Source organism: Erpetoichthys calabaricus, chromosome 5 (genome assembly GCF_900747795.2).
Source record: "Erpetoichthys calabaricus chromosome 5, fErpCal1.3, whole genome shotgun sequence".
Lineage (NCBI taxonomy): Eukaryota > Metazoa > Chordata > Cladistia > Polypteriformes > Polypteridae > Erpetoichthys > Erpetoichthys calabaricus.
The window spans coordinates 227,182,401-227,200,395 of NC_041398.2; positions in this window are offsets into that span (position 1 = coordinate 227,182,401).

Here is a 17,995-nt window from a genome sequence, read left to right on the forward strand (position 1 = left end):
TCTTGCGCGACTACAAATATACAAATAACTGCGGATGGCACAATAATATGTAAGTAAAAACTACATATGAAGAAGGCTGAAGAGTGGTGATGATACAGCACCGCATCAACAAAAGCAAAACAGCACAAGTCATGTCTGGCAATGCTGTGTGTTTGAGAATTTCAGTGTGCGATTGGGGCACACAGGCTGTCGTTATTGCCAGCTTTATCCCATTATAAGTTACTTACGAAACTGAACTGTGCAGCTTTGAGAACGCAATCAGATCCACTCAGCCTCAGATGTGAGTTGTAACTCTTTAGCTTGCAGTGTCATGCATTTATGACAGGGGATTCATCGCTTTGAGTACAGTGTCCGACACGGTGCTTCACATTCATTCCTCGATTGTACATCTACAAGTTTGTGTGCACATCCGTCCATTTTGTAACTGGTGGGTACAGTTCAGGGTTGCAGGTGAAGCCGCCCCACAAGCATCATCCAGGTACACCTACGGGCACAGTGGCAGTGACGTTTATGACGGTCTACTTTAACGATACAATATATGATATTAAAATGTACATTTCAAGATTAATGCCGAAATTTCCACTTTAATCACAAAATAGACCCTTTCACTGTGTCTGTGGCCCAATTACGCTGCCGTACATTCTGATACTGTTGTGAAGGTGTCAAAAAAAAAAAAGGTATGTGAGAGCTTTAAAACGTATCGTGTCATTACGATGGGGAATATGCGACGCTTGAATATAAAAGCACCACAAATGTATTAGTATGTCTGCATTTTGCTTCACCACATCGAACCATTCATCAAACATCGAAGCGCACACATCGATCTCGTAGGATCGGCATAGCGGCTTTCTGTCACATGTAGATAGTAACCAGAGACTCTGACGTGAGTCACGTTCCAACTTCATCACACTGCGTCCCCGACTTTTTTGCTGGGACTGCAACTCGAGCACGCGTCCGGTTTATACTTCACACTCAGAACTCGTACGCACGTGCGTCATCATGGCTGCCACGCGTTCCCAGCATTCATTTGACGCATCCTCTAAGCAAGTCTTCAGAAAATAACGAGACTAAATTAAAATGTATTGTCAAAATGAATACTGCTTGTTCATCGGTTGCATTTGCCGCCTTTCTTTCTATTTTGGGTCGTTTCTGTTTCAACTTCCAGCCGAGGCTCCAGAACTGTGAAGAGATTGTTACGATTTATGGACAAAAGCCCATATTAAATAACTTTCACCTTCTCGGTTTGGGGTTTGGACGTGGTGATAGACTATTTTTCAACAAATTACACAAACATGCTTGGTACAATAAACCATCCATCCATCCATTTTCCAACCCGCTGAATCCAAACACAGGGTCACGGGGGTCTGCTGGAGCCAATCCCAGCCAACACAGGGCACAAGGCAGGGAACCAATCCTGGGCAGGGTGCCAACCCACCGCAGGACACACACAAACACACCCACACCCACACACCAAGCACACACTAGGGCCAATTCAGAATCGCCAATCCACCTAACCTGCATGTCTTTGGACTGTGGGAAGAAACCGGAGCGCCCGGAGGAAACCCACACAGACATGGGGAGAACATGCAAACTCCACGCAGGGAGGACCCAGGAAGTGAACCCAGGTCCCCAGATCTCCCAACTGCGAGGCAGCAGCGCTACCCACTGCGCCACCGTGCCGCCCACAATAAACCAAATAATACAATTTATTTATAAAATAAGGATAATACACTGTGACACTCACCAGGAAAAGTGAATGAGAAGATGTGAGGAGGCGAGATGAGAAGGAGACTAACTGAAGATGGATATAATTGAGTATATATGGATATATATATGGATATCATGGATGACACACTTGAGCTGACATCCCTGCCAGAATGGGTCCTGATCCATTGCTGACTGGGAGGCCAGGAGAAAGAAAAGGCAGGAGACTTCAAATTTCAAATGTAATGCCGTAGTTAACCACCTCGAGGTATGGGTGGGGTTCACAGTACACTTGAATGAGGCCACATTAGTGTCACCTTACTAAGATACTAAATGGCTTTGATACGTGGCAAAGGAGAACATGCCAAGCCCATAAAGACACTAACCAAGATGAGACGCCGTCAAGCACTTAACTGGCCTCTCTGGACCAGCATTCTTGTGCTCTCACTCGGTCCAGTCGCTCTCCTGCTTCCTCTCCTCTCACGTTACACGCTTGACCTCTTCTGTCCCCTTGACTTCAGCATTACAAATTAGCCTCACAGATGTTCAAGGGAGAATAAAGCCAATTTACCTAAGTGCCATTTTTTTATGATCTCTTTCCCTCTGCTGTCCCCCGTGACAGTCTGACTCAGCCTCTGTGCTCAGCACAGCCAAGCCAGGAGTGCGGGCGGGCCTTTGAAGAGCCGATGCCAGGCACACACTTCATCTTCTGGTCCTGCACCGAGGCGCTGAAACGCACAAGGGGTGAAGTCATTGTTTAATAGGCACGCTTGATACTGCAAGGCACTCTCAGGTCAGCGTTCAGTGGGAGGGAGTTGAATTACAGTGGTCCAGCCTGAGCGTGGCTCGCCTGATAAAGTAAAGATGTGTGGGTGCAACTCATTCTTGATCACCTTGCAAGACTGGCGAGTTCTTCATTTCAGTTTCTTGGAATGCTTCATAATAAACGGCTGTAAAAGGGAAGAGGCAGCAAATGTAAAAAATAAAAAAGTTTGGGGACGGCCACCCCATATAAACTGCTGAGCAAAAGAAACGCGTCTTTACAGAACGGAGTTCAAAACAGAACTAAAAACTAATAGGGCGCGTCTGGTCTGTATCTTGGATGAAACGGAATAGGAAGAGATGTCTTCAGCAGGTGGGCTCAGGATACCAGAAGTGACAATGTCAGTAGGTGGGCTGGAGGTGACGTCATTGGGAGGCACAGTCTTTGTTCGGTCTGCAGAGGGACAAAAGAAGAGAAGATCAGATAGCAGCACCACTCCCTGGTCTGACTGAGAAATGCCACCATTTGAGCCCATAAACCGCCTCCCATGCACACGTGTGTGACAGGGCTTACAGCTTAGAAGAATGCAATTTTATACACACACTGAACACATTTTTCTAAATACTCTACTGATATAAAGTAGGGTCTCCTTTTGCTCTTAAAGCAGCCTCAGTTTTTCATAGCATGGACTCCACAAGATGTTGCAAACATTCCTGTGAGATTCCGGTCCATGTCGTCAAGATGGCATCACACAATTTCTGCAGATTTGCCAGCTGCACCATCACCTGTTCTACCACATCCCAAAGGTGTTCTACCAGATTCAGATCTGGTTACTCACAGGACCACTGAAGAACACTGAACTCATCGTCATGACTTTTACTTTGTGACATGGTGCATTACAGTGCTGGACTGTGGACACAATGGAGGTGGGGTGCAAGGATTCATGCTGTTGGCACCAATTTCTACCATCTCTGTGCCTCAGCAGAAACTGAGATTCATCAGACCGGGCTGTGTTTCTCCCATATTCAAAATGTCCAGTTTCGGTGAGCTTGTGCCCACTGCAGTTTCAGATTTCTGTTCCTGGATGACAGGAGTGGAACCCGACGTTGCCTTATGCTGTTGTAGCCCATCAGCCTCAAGGTTCAACCTGCTGTACATTTTTCTGCTGACTACAGTTGTACAGACTAATCATCTGAGTTACCATGGACTTTCTTTTAGCTTGAACCATTTTCTTCTGACCGCTCACCATCAGGGCGTTTCCATCCACAGAACTGCTGCCGTTTTTTTGTTTTTTGACGCCATTCTCAGTAAGCTCTACAGACTGTTGTGTGTGAAAATCCCAGATCAGAAGTTAGAGAAATACTCAAACCAGCCCATCTGGCACCAACAGTGCAAATCACGGAGATCCTATTGTTTCTCCCCAACTCTGGTGTGTGATGTCAACATAAACTGCAGTTCCTGACCTGCATCTGTGTGATTTTATGCATTCCGCTGGTGTCACATGATTGGTGGATTAGGGAATTGCATGGATAAGAAGGTGGACAGGTGTTCCTAATCTGCTCTGTACCTTTCTATAACACTGGTCAACAAGCATTTTGCTACTGGGAATCTTTCACCTTTACTTTAACAGGTTTCAATTGCTGACTCCAAATCTGAAAACTGTTTTTGTCCAGTACGTCTCATTTTTTAGTTATGATGTTCCAGGTCTTGGACAACTAGGGTGACTGGACAGTAAAGGCGGATAACCATTTTAATAAATACAGTGGAACCTCGGTTCACGATCATCTCGGTACATGTACAACTCGGTTTACGACCAAAAAGTTCGCCAAACTTTTGCCTCAGTTCACGACCACACACTCGGTATACGAACAAGCCAGGTTCCCTTTCGGTTTGTACATGTTCAGTCTCTCCCTGTGCAGCGAGCAAGAGAGCGAGAGAGCGCGACACACACACACGCACACACACACAGAGGCAGCGCGAGAGACAGAGAGAGACGCACACACACAGGCGCTCCAGGCTCGCAAAAGAGAGATGCACGCACACACACACAGGCGCGAGAGCGAGCGAGCGAGGGACACATAAGGTAGAGAAGGCTTGTTTTTGTTTTCACTTCAGTTTACAGCGATCGGTTCGTAGCCTGCATTGTTGCAATGTTACTTTTCTTGGTGGTTTATTAAATTACGGATTTTTCAAATGTTCATTTTTTCCCCTGTGCTTAAAACTCATTAAAAAAAGTGTTTTTAGCGAGCGGTTGGTAGCACTATAGTGCGAACTATTGCAGTGTTAGTTTTCTCTGTTGTTCAAGGTTTTCTCAGTGTTATTCAATGTTTTTACATTTAGTTTACTATTACGCTGTGCATTCTATGGTTTAATTAACTATATTTGTGCTTAAAAACTAATATATATATATATATATATATACAGTAATCCCTCCTCCATCGCGGGGGTTGCGTTCCAGAGCCACCCGCGAAATAAGAAAATCCGCGAAGTAGAAACCATATGTTTATATGGTTATTTTTATATTGCCATGCTTGGGTCACAGATTTGCGCAGAAACACAGGAGGTTGTAGAGAGACAGGAACGTTATTCAAACACTGCAAACAAACATTTGTCTCTTTTTCAAAAGTTTAAACTGTGCTCCATGACAAGACAGAGATGACAGTTCCGTCTCACAATTAAAAGAATGCAAACATATCTTCCTCTTCAAAGGAGTGCGCGTCAGGAGCAGAGAATGTCAGAGAGAGAGAGAGAGAAAAAAACAAACAATCAAAAATCAATACGTGCCCTTCGAGCTTTTAAGTATGCAAAGCACCGTGCAGCATGTCGCTTCACGAAGCAGCTGCACAGAAGGTAGCAATGTGAAGGTAATCTTTCAGCATTTTTAGACGAATATCGTCAAACAGCCCCCCTGCTCACACTCCCTCTGTCAGGAGCAGAGAATGTCAGAGCGAGAGAGAGAGACAGAAAAGTAAGCCGAGTAGCTTCTCAGCCATCTGCCAATAGCGTCCCTTGTATGATATCAACTGGGCAAACCAACTGAGGAAGCATGTACCAGAAATTAAAAGACCCATTGTCCTCAGAAATCCGCGAACCAGCAAAAAATCCACGATATATATTTAAATATGCTTACATATAAAATCCGCAATAGAGTGAAGCCGCGAAAGGCGAAGCGCGATACAGCGAGGGATTACTGTATATATACACAGTTCGTATGGTCTGGAACGGATTAATTGTATTTACATACAATCTTATGGGAGAAATTGCTTCGGTTCACGACCAACTCGGTTTACGACCAGAGTTTTGGAACGAATTATGGTCGTGAACCGAGGTTCCACTGTACGGGTAATTCCAGTAGGGATGCCATTGAGACAAAAGAATTTGCCACACGTTACTAACACCTGTGAGTTGTTTACCTTGTCATTGTTAATTTTTAAATAAAATTATTAATTTTTAATTGGCAGAAAAAATATGTTACTGATTACCAGGTCTTATATGACTCTAAAGCATAATGACACAACTCAGACATGACGGTGCAGTAGGTAGAGGCTTTACTGTTAAACATAACATTGCACTTCAAGACATTTTGTTCGTTAGACTCACATTACTTTGAAAATTTTGTCAAGGAAATGGATGGAAATGGCGATGCTTTTCAGCATTTAAGAAATAAGTTTGGTCTCGAGAAAAGTGAATCCAAAATTAAGGAAAGTGTTTTTGTTGTTCCTGACATCTGTGAACTGATGCTTGACGAGGAGTTCAAAAGGAAACTGAAGCCAACTGAATCAGCAGCATGGGAAGCATTCATGCGGGTTGTCTAGAATTTTCTTGGCAGTCGCAGAGCAGAGAATAACGCTGAGCTTGTGGAGAACCTGCTGAAAGCGTATCAACTTATGGGAGCCCCAATGTCACTAAAGACACATTTTTTACATTCTCATCTCGACTTTTCTCCACCAAATCTGGGCGATATCAGTGATGAGTATGGGGAAAGATTTCATCAAGATATAAAGGTGATGGAAAACTGATATCAGGAAAAATTCACTCTGGGCATGATGGCTGACTATTGTGGGTTCTTGCAAAGAGAGACGGATGTGCAGTACCAGCGCAAAAGCGAGTGCCTCCAACATTTTTGGGCACACTGACCTCACTTTTATATTGAGGTAAAATGACATAAATATACTTTAACGTATCTCTGGCATCGTCTTCTGGTTTGTTTTCAGAATAAACACATCAAAACAAATTTGGTGGGGACACAGTTCAAACTCCAAGTACAGTCGACCCTTGATATACGACCGGCCTGACATGCGAACAACTTGATTTACGACCAAAATTTTTGTTTTGATTTGCGACCAACATCTTGCGTTACGATCTGAATGCGGTCACGTGTATCCGCTTGCGCGATTGTAAACAAACAGCCGAGAGCGTTTGTAAGCGTCAGTCGGAGCCCAGATACATGTGTTTGTGAACGTAATTTCGGTCAGTGCAGTGATATATATAATTTTTTTCGATAATTGCTAAGGAAGGAAGAGAAGATAACGAAGGTAAAGAAAGTGATCACAATCGAAACAAAGAAGGAAATTGTGCGGAAATATGAGAGTGGTGTTCGTGTGACCGATCTTGCTAATATGTACAGCATGTCGAAATCCACCCTCTCGACAATTTTACAAAGAAACGATTTGTATAAGGAGGCTCCTTCTGAACAATAACCTCCTTCCATTTCATTCTCCTCCTCCTCCCTTCCTGCAGCCCAAAGATGTCAAATTAAATGGTGAATACAGTATGAGATTGTTGTTTCTGGTAGGCTAGGCACCTTTTATAACTTTTTGGTTAGTGCATTAGAAAAATTATTGGTGTTTTGGTAAATTATGCACATTATACGACCCTTTTTTATTATGAAAAGGTTAAGTAAGTGTTGCTGTGGGAGGTTCGGAACGCATTATGGGTATTTCCATTATTTCTTATGGGAAAAATAGTCTTGACTTACAACCAACTTGAGTTACAACCAGCCCTCGAGAACGAATTGAGTTCGTAAGTCAAGGGTCCACTGTATCGTGTTGATATATTGATGTTGAAAAGTGTCAAAACGTCAATGATGTGTACTTCAAAAACCTGATGTGCCAGCTTAATTCTGATTTGATATATAAAATCAGTGTAACAAACTTAATAAAGAGCTGCTCTGAAGTTCCCAGTAGCAAACAAAAAAATATTTTTTGTAGACCAGTGTAATGGGACCTTTTGCAAGTTCTGAACTATGTTTGCTTGGCTGAAGACAGGGTATCTTGAGTGGTTCCTGATTTATGGTATAGACGTGAATGTTGTATTTATCTCTCCTTGTGTTCTACATCTACTCTGTATGCTTACTGTTGTACCACTAAATTATCCCTCTGGGTTTGGGGTGTCCTCACAGTTGCTCCAAGAGTACAACTTCATAGCTGCGCACATTCATGCTAGGACTGACACTTGACTTAAACAGGGCCATTTTGTTAAAAAAAAAAAAAAAAAAGCAATTGGCGATGGCCCAACTAACAACCTCCATTAGGTAGTAATTTGCAAAGACAGCTTTCTGCTTATCACCATAAATTAGACCAAAAAAGCAGAACTCTCTGGTGTTGACTTTTATCTCTGAAGCTTGGCACCACAAGAGTAGGAAAATACTTCTGACTTAAGCTCATCGGTTTATTATGACCTGCTCTTTGTGAAGGGAATGCGCCAGCGGCATACCAAAGAAACGAGAAAGGCGGGTGCCTGGTAACATTTTGACAGACGCATTCCTCTGAAAGTGGTGTGATGGACCGCATCTGCTGAAGTACAGCTTTTGGATTTGTCAGGAACTGCTATATCTTACGGTAGTAAATTAAAGACTTTACCAATAATTACTTGTGAGATCTGCTCTAGGAAAAGTAAAACAACTGTATGTACTCAAGGTTTATCCATTTTTAATATGATTATTCTAGAATTTATATCCCATTTGTTTAATCACACCAGTTAACCAACCAGAATTGAATAAAAAGTTAGCCATAAAAACAATGTACTTTGTGCAGGGGTTTGGATTCCTCCGTCTGTCCTTTAAGTCTCGCATCATGAAGACCTTTGAGAATCTGGTCCTGGACCATAAGAGTCCTCTTGTGGTAGACCACCTGGACCCACTGCAGTTTGCCTGTTGGACAAAGACTGGAGTGGTGGATGTAGTTACCTCTCTGCTGCACAAGGATGAACAAAGCTGGCAGCACTGCAAGGGTTATGTTGTCAGATTTCTCCAGCACCTTCAGTGCCATCCAGTCATCCCAGTTAAGGGGCAATTCAGAAATATGCTGGCAGATGAGCCTAATGTGTCCTGGATAATGGGCAGACCGCAGTTAGTGAGAGTCAAGGACTGTGTTTCTGGCACAGATGTGAAGCACCACAAGGAACAGACCTGTCTGCTTTTCTCTTCACTCTTTACACCTCAGACTACAAATATAACAGCAGGTCAAGTCACTTGGAGAAACTCTCAGATGATTCTGCACTTATGGGGTTTATCGATAAGGGGGATGACACAGAAGAAGGGAGTCAGGTGGAGGACTTTGTTGGTGCAAAGAGAATTGTCTGCAACTTAAGGAACTGCTCATTGACTTTCACTGCAACAAAGAGCCTCTATGACTTGTCACTATTCAAGGAGTGGATGTAGAGGTGGTCCACTCCTACAAATACTTGGGGGTCCACATTAAAGACAGGTTGGACTGGTCTTGGAACACAGAGGATCTGTATATGAAAGGGCACAGCAGACACTTTTTCCTTAGGAGACTGCATTTCTTTAATGTGGGAAGAGACACTCTTCACATCTTCTATAACTCTGTGATGGCCACAGCGATTGTCTAAGCCGTGGAGTGCTGGGCTGGACAGATCTCGACAGATCCAGTTGTTTCATGCAGACAGACAGGGGCTATCATAAAAGGTGCTTCACCTAATAATATTCAAATGAAGAGCATACATCGCCACAGTTTTTCACTTTAAGTTCAATTTGCATCTTATTTTGAATGCTTATTTTGTAGGATCGCCAAAGTCTGATTCGAGTATGTAACGGGGACAAATAGCCATGACGTACTCTCTGCGACTCTGCAGTTCTTCTCGCTTCACGCGCCGAAACAGCTGGTATAGCAGACCCAGTAAGCACAGGGCAGTAAACTGAACATCCAACGATTATTAAATAAAAGGCCAAGCAACACAAATCAACAGGATGTGTTAATGAGGAGTCAAAAATCGGTTTGGTAGGGAAGGTCATTTTTCACTAATAATCAGTGATGGGAAATAATGAATTTGTAACCCAGGTCTGGCATTTAAATACAGTAAATGCTAATGCCTTTATAGAGGCATACAAAAAAGTTTTATTACAAATAACAAACAAATATGAAAGAAAAAATAAGACTTATTAAGGCATATGTTAGTATTTGAATACAAATTAACTCTCTATGTGCATAAAAAGCCAACCAACCTTACAAGAACTAGTAAAATCATATTAAACCAAACTAAGGCAAAATTCACAAACTATTCAGAAATAATACACAGCAATTCAATCTAATGACCGAGTGAAAAAAGTAAAGAAAAATGTGACGAGCCCCACTTTCTCTACAAAACAAGTAACTAAATTTGGTCAAAATATCTTGAACATTAAAAACTAGCAAGCCCGCGATTCTCGAAAGAACCGCACATCCAAGACTGGCAATCACTTTCTGTTCCCTCTGATACTTGAGCAGCGACTCCTTTCGTTTTTGAGCCGGTACTCCCTTCGCAAGCGCGTTGTCAAAGCATGGACCGTTGGTCTGAGACGTTACTCCTTTCGCAAGCGCGTTGTAGGCGTGCGCGTTGTCACAGTTGGTTTGAGCCGTAACTCCTTTCGCAAGCGTGTTGTAGGCGCGCACGTTGTCACAGCATGGACCTTTGGTTTGAGCCGTGACTTGCTTGAACATGTTGTGTTGTTTGGGGGCCACCTACTGACTCTGGGAAGCCGCTGCGTCTGACTGTGGGGCGAGCGCCACAGCGCAATATGCGCCTTGGTGGGAAGCCGCTGCGTGAAGACATATCATGGAGGGTATATGCGGTGGTGTGGGCAGTCGTGTCCGGGCGGCTGTACAACCTGGCGTGCACGCTTTACCTCAGGTATAGTTCACAGGTTGTAGTCTCGTTTCTGTGTTTTCTTTGGTTTGAGCCGTGACTCCTTTCGCAAGCACGTTGTAGGCACGCTCGTTGTCACAGCATGGACCTTTGGGGATTTCATACATCCGGTAAGCCCTGTGCCCATCCGGTTTACAACCTTCGGTTAGTAATATGGATACATACAGTTGAAGTCAGAAGTTTCCATACACTTGGGGTGAATTCTTTAAAAGTCACTTTATAGCCGCTCCACAGATTTTATACTAACAAACTATAAATCTGGCATATCATTTAAAGCAGCACAAAAGTAATTTTTTTCCAACGATGTCCACAGATTATTTCACTTTTCATTGACTTTATCACAGTTCCAGTGGGTCATGAGTTTACATCGACTTTGTTAATGTTTGGTTAGCATTGCCTTTAAATTGTTTAACTTGATCCAAATGTTTTGCGTCACCTTCCAGAACCTTTTGACAATAAGCTGCTGGAATTTTGGCCCATTCCTCCTGACAGAACTGGTGTAACTGGGACAGGTCTGTAGGCCTCCTTACTCACACACACTTTATCAGTTCTGCTCACAAAGTTTCAATCAGATGGTTTGTGATGTCCACTCCAATTCCTTGACCTTGTTGTCCTTAAGCCATTTTGCCACATCCATGGAGGTATACCTGGGGTCAACGTTCATTTGGAAGACCTGTTTGTGAATGAGCTTCACCTTCCTTGCTGAGCTCTTGAGATGTTTGTAAAGTATATCTACATAATTGTCCTTCATCTTGATGCCATCTACTTTGTGAAGTTCACCAGTCCCCCCCTGCAGCAAAGCACCCCCACAACATGATGCTCTCACCCCCATGCTTGACGGCTGGGACGGTGTTATTTGGCCTGTAAGCCTCACCCCTTTTCCTCCAAACAGAACGATGGTCATTATGGCCAAACAGTTCGATCTTAGATTAATCAGACCAGAGGACATTTCTCCAAAAGGTAAAATCTTTGTCCCCATGTGCCACTGCAAACTGCAGTCTGACTTTTTCATGGCAGCTTTGGAGCAGTGGCTTCTTCCTTGTCAAGCACCTTTTCAGGTTATGTCGCTATAGGACTCGTTTTACTGTGGATATCGATACTTGTCTGCTTGTTTCCTCCAGCATCTTCACAAGGTCTTTTGCTGTTGTTTTGGAATTAATTTGCGCCTTTTGTGCCAAAGTACATTATCTCTAGGAGACAGAATGCAGCTACCTGGTCCCATAGTGTTTATACTTGCATATTATTGTTTGTACAGATGAACGTGGAACCTTCAGGTGTTTAGAAATTGTTCCCAAGGATGAATCAGATTTGTGGAGGTCCACAGTTTTTGTCTGAGGTCTTGGCCAATTTCTTTTGATTTTCCTATTATGTCAAGCAAAGAGGCAGTGAGTTTGATGGTAGGCCTTAACATCCATCCACATGTTGACTCCAATTAGGCTAACTGCCTATCAGAAAATAATTGTGTAATTGCCTAAAGGGTTGACATAATTTTCCGGAATTTTCCAAGCTATTTAAAGGCACAGTTAACAAAGTGTATGAAAACTTGGAATTGTGATATAGTCAAAAATTGAAATACTCATTGTTGGAAAAAAATACCTTTGGCTTATACAAAGTAGATGTCTTCAACAATAAGTCAAATTTATAGTTTATTATTGTAAAATCTATGGAGGGGTTATAAAGTGTGTTTTAATGAATTCACCCAAAGTGAATTCAATAGCACATATGTACAAAAACATTTTAAATTACCATAAAAATAAAACTATTTAAATAATTAAAATCTACCATTTAAAAATGAAAATCTGAGGCGTACAGGTTTTACTTACAGAACTTGCTGCTGTACAGTCGAACACTCGCTGAGCCGTTGATCTCTTCACACACTCAGCTCCAGACCTTTTCTAGGCCATTTTATACACGTGGGTGAATTTATCTCTTAAAGACACAGCACCCGCCTTGTTCACAGACCACTTGTTGCTGTTTGGCGATCCAGCTATAAGTATCCATCCTACAAATTACATTTATTTTTCTTACCGTAGGTGAGTAGATTGTATAGGGAGCTGTACTTCTGTAAATGCTTTTACACTTTACAAAGCATATCAGTTTCGTAACGATTCTACTTTGTTAATTTTTAATGCAGGTGGTTACTAAGTACAACTGACTGCTTATGTTCAAAATGCGATTAACGAACAATTCAAATTTAATGGCGACAACCACCATAACGATGCTGAAGAACAAACAGCGACTACTCTTGAGGTCGTAGGTCATCGTGATTTTAGTGCACGTAAGTGACGTAATGACCGCGCGATTCTTACCGGAAGTGAGTTGATTACTTTAACCTAGTGCAGGGGTCGGCAACCTTTTGAGTCGGAAGAGTCAAAAATTACAATTTACAAAATTTCAAAGTTTTTAAAGAGCCACAAAATTTTTTCTTGCTAACAATAAATAGTACTCGCATAAATAAAGTTTTTTGATAAAAAAAACTAATCTATTTATTCATAAGAAAAAATATCTATTTATTCATATATAAGTAGTGTTTTTCACAACAAATTAGATAATATATATATGGCATTATTAGATAATTACTTATTATTTAAGTAAAAAATTAAAACAATTAAACATTTACTTACAACACTAACTTGTACTTCAATAACAAACAATTGAGCAAACAAATTCAATGGGAGTGATGGCTTTGCATGGTTATTCAAGTAGAAAATTTAAACTTTACTAAACAATGTAACTTGTACTTAAAATAAAAAAAACAATAACATACATTTGAGCAAACAAATTCAATGGGAGCGATGGCTTTGCATGGTTTTAGAAAGTTTGGATAAATTTGGCTCATAACTTGTTGTTTTAAGTTTCTAACACGACTCTAAATTTTCATTTGTTAGTTGGCTTCTTACTTTACTTTTAATTATATTCATGCAAGAGAACGCTTGCTCGCACGAATATGTCGATCCGAAGATAGTCAGCACTCCAAATGCCAACTTCTTCACCTCACTGTAGCAATCTGGAAGACTATTCCATGCGTCGAATATAAGTGCCTCAACTCGCGGCATTTCTTTTAAAGCTGTCCACTTTTGTTGCGTTACGTACATACATTTCTGGACCTCCAACTCTTCCAACTTGCTTTTCAACTCTGTAAATTTTCCACTCCACAAAGCTTTACTTTTTAAATCGATCAATTGCATTTCTAGAGAACCAGTATCAATTCCAAATGGCTCAATGTGGATTTCGTTACTATTTGTGTTGAGAGGATTTACTATGAATGCTAGAGTGGTTTTGTTGGTTTTGAATTGCTCAAATCTGTCAGCAAATTCATCTTTAATTTTTTTTATAACTGTGCTGAAGTAATTCGTGTCAACAGTTGCACTGGTTTTATCGCGATATTGCTTTAGAAATTGAAAATGAAGTAATTTACCGCTCTGAATATCTTCTGCAAAAAGAATGAATTTTTCTTCAAAACAAACCAATTCTTCTACCAAAACATAGGCTGGGTTTCCCTTTCCTTGCAGTTTTAGATTCAGCTCATTTAATTTCGCTGTGATATCCACCATAAAGTAAAATTTTTGCAACCATTTGTCTTTCTCTAATTCAGGGTGATTAATGCCTTTTTCATTTAGGAATGTATTTATTTCATTCAAGCACAAAGCAAAACGTTTCAACACCTTACCTTTGGAAAGCCATCGCACTTTATTGTGAAGAAGGAGGTTGGAATACTGAGTCTCCATTTCGTTTAAGAATTCTTTAAACTGACGATGGTAGAGTGCTTTTGACAAGATGCTGTTAACAATCTTGATTACCAAATTCATGACCTCAACTATTTCGGCCGGAAATGTTTGGGCACTAAGTGCTTCTTGGTGTATTATGCAGTGAAACGTAAGAATTTCGTGGTTTATTTTGCTCTGAAGAATCGTTGTTGCCCCTTTATTTTTTCCTGTCATACTTCTGGCTCCATCAGTTGCTATTGAAACGATTTTATTTAAATCGATCTTATTGTCTTCAAGGCATTTTTGCACGGCATTCGCTATATCTTCCCCTCTAGTTTGTCCCGAGAGCGGTAGCAATCCTAGAAGTTCTTCTTTTGGACCTTGGGAAGACATATACCTAACAAAAAGGGCAACTTGTGCCGTGTCTTTTATGTCGCAAGACTCACCTATAGCAAGTGATAAGGCAGAAGAAAGTTGAATATCTTCCACCTGCAAATATGTTACATTTGAAGACATTTTAGCTATTCTATCTTGTACTGTTTTAGCGGATAGTGGCAAATCTTTGATTTTTTTCAAGATTTCTGGTTTGTTTTTGAAATCACGAAACAGTTCTTCAGATGCACGTATGAAGCAATCTTTGACATACTCACCATCTGTGAATGGTTTGCCTTTTTTTGCAATTTCTAGTGATACCGCGAAGCTTGCCAGATTAACATTACTTGTAGATTGCGTCCAGTTACTTAACATGGAACTTGATTGCTGTTTTTGTTTTTGGAGCTCGTCAACAGCTTTTTTTCGTTCTTCGCCGGCTGAATATTTACTAGCAAACTGAGTATGTTTTTTAGTGAAGTGTCTCTCTAAATTTGATTTCTTATTGTGTGCGAGTTTTTCGTGGCAAATGAGACAAGTCGGAAGGCCATCTGAGTTGCATATGAAAGCGAACGACTCCGTCCAATCCCGATTGAATTCTCGATACTCTTCTTCAGTTCTTCTCTTTTTTTTTGTAGATGCCATGCTTGCGGTGAAGCTGTAATAAAGAATTTTTAAAATTATTATTTAGGTATCCAAAAAAGCAGATGACAAGTTTTGCAATTATTTACTATGTCAATGTATACCTAAGTAAATACATACGAGAAGCTGGGCATAATGAAATATAATTTATCAAAAAACATTTTACAACGATATTTCCCAATTAAAAATACTTACCTAAATAAAGTAAATAATTCTCTAATAATTTAATTATTAAAATAAATAATTTAGACACGAAACACTGTTTGTCTCACTCTCTCACGTACTGATTGACTATAAGTACATAGTTTCGTCGCATCTGTGGTCGCCTCCCGTGTGCGGTGATTGCCGACTGGCACGAACGGACTTGTCAGAACGTGTTTATCACGGCGCAGTCTGCACATTTTAGTTTTTTTTTTTAAAGTGAAACTTTTTTTACATCGCCTCAAATTTTTCCGTCCATCTATCGCATGTCGCATTACAGCCAGCCGCGGAGTAGGGGTAAAGTGAAAGACGCTCGGTCGAGCAGCCAAGGCCAATGTGGCGGCGCCAATGGCTCGCATCAGCGCCGCGGAGTAGGGGTAAAGTGTACGCAGCCAAGGCCAATATGGCGGCGTACATGGCTCGCAACAGCTAAACGTGTAGAATTAATATTCTCACTCATTTGTGCAAGTGCTCCACGGTATTTGTGTGTTTTCATCAGTGTTTTGATGTAAATGTTGTTGTTCACTTGATCGTGATGGACAACGATACAGCTAGTGAGTCAAATGCCTACAATCAGAACAAAAGTTTCACTTGCATCGTGGTTTCATAAAACCACACCACCCAATTTTTTTTAATTTTGGCAAATATTAGATACTTAGTTTACGAGTAAAGGTGTTATGCCCAGCTATGCCGAAATCAATGAAAATTGCCAAACATATAAACAATCTAAAACTGCAAATACCTACCTACTTTGATCCTCAGAGTTCGAAAATAGGTTTATTAAATAACAATTTATAGGTACTTACACTTATAATTATTATTTTAACGCTAATTTTTAAATAATAAAAGCTATAAAATAGATAAATAATAAAATAGGTAATTTATTAAATATATATTTTAATAACAACACTTTCGCGGTAATATCCAACAGTAGTACTTTGTTTCTTTTTTGACAATTCTTATTGACTTCAAAAAAGTAGTTAGGTATCTTATTTGGATGTATGTATTTTAAAATATGTATTTTAAAAATATAATACTTATTATGTTACCTACCTTTACTTCGTTTTTTTTATTATTATTATATATATATATGTACATACATAACTTTGAGAAGATAATTCGCTTCTAACTCTTTTACTTGAAACAACAAACTATACGTCACAGCCAAAGCACTGGTGAAGACGCCAAATTGTCTTGCGTCGAAAGCGAATTAAAACCTACATAGAAACATCCGACGACGGCGTCATTCGAGAGCTTCCGACGGACTGACGACAGTGACGACGCGTGTCACGGGGGAGGGGTGCGGTGAAAAGCGAGTACAAGTGGCTGAGAGATAGAATCGGTGCCTAATCCTCGTTAATCGATTCAGAACGATTTTGAAATGTTTTTTTTTTTGATAAAATAAATAATATTTGCGTATGGAACTAAAGAGCCGCAGCTTCACATCCAAAGAGCCGCATGTGGCTCGCGAGCCGCAGGTTGCCGACCCCTGACCTAGTGGCGCATTTGTAATTATGCAGCATAAAGGATCAAATTCAAACTTGTTGGTGTTTGAAAGCTACTGCAGGAAAATCCTGACAGCCAAGCAGAGGCGGATTTATTAATTCATAAAACAAAAGGCACCTCCTTTAATTGTAGTAGTGACAGAAAAGACGAGAAAGCCCGTCACCTTTTTAAAAATAAGGCCGTTCAGGGCACTCGCAATAAAACGAGCTGAACACGACTTGCGTTCTTCTGCAGGTCACCAAAATGTATCAAACGTTTAGCGATTCGAGACAGTTATCGAGTGCTCCGTACTGCTAAACAGGACGTTTGACAAAGTAGTCGCCAGTTTAAATACAAAGGGTTTGAGCTGTATGTATGTGTGTGTGTGTGTGTGTGTGTGGTGGAGCTGAAGAGAAGACAGAAAAAAGCGCCACGTCCAGGTACGATGAATTCATTTTTATAATTACAGTTCAGTTATTCGAAATGACTAGCAAAAAAAAACTCCCATAAAAATACATCAAATTGTTTACACATTTCAACACCAAAACTGTTGCACAATTAAGCTTAAAGATTGTTTAAAAAATGCATGCAGACGTTTTTACATTTTAAGTTATGTTTTACCAGCCAGTATAAATAAATGTTTCAAAGTGCAAAAATATTTTATGGATAATTTATGTATTGCCATAGACTTGGAACGATTCTGTACTAAAACACTGTATATCTGTAAAATATTGTATTAACTATGCAGATGTCGTGGTGCCTGTTTTTCTGTAAAAATTCTGATCTACCTCATTTGTCTTTTGTCATATTATATAAAAAATGTAACATTCTATTATTAAACAGTTTTTAAATGGGTATATCTCTCTATTATATAATAAAATCCTGGGACGAGACAAGACTTTTTCAGAGAGATAATTTCAAGTCCCGCGAGACGAGACTTTGTGCTAAGAGACTTAACCACACCATGGACTCGCCTCTC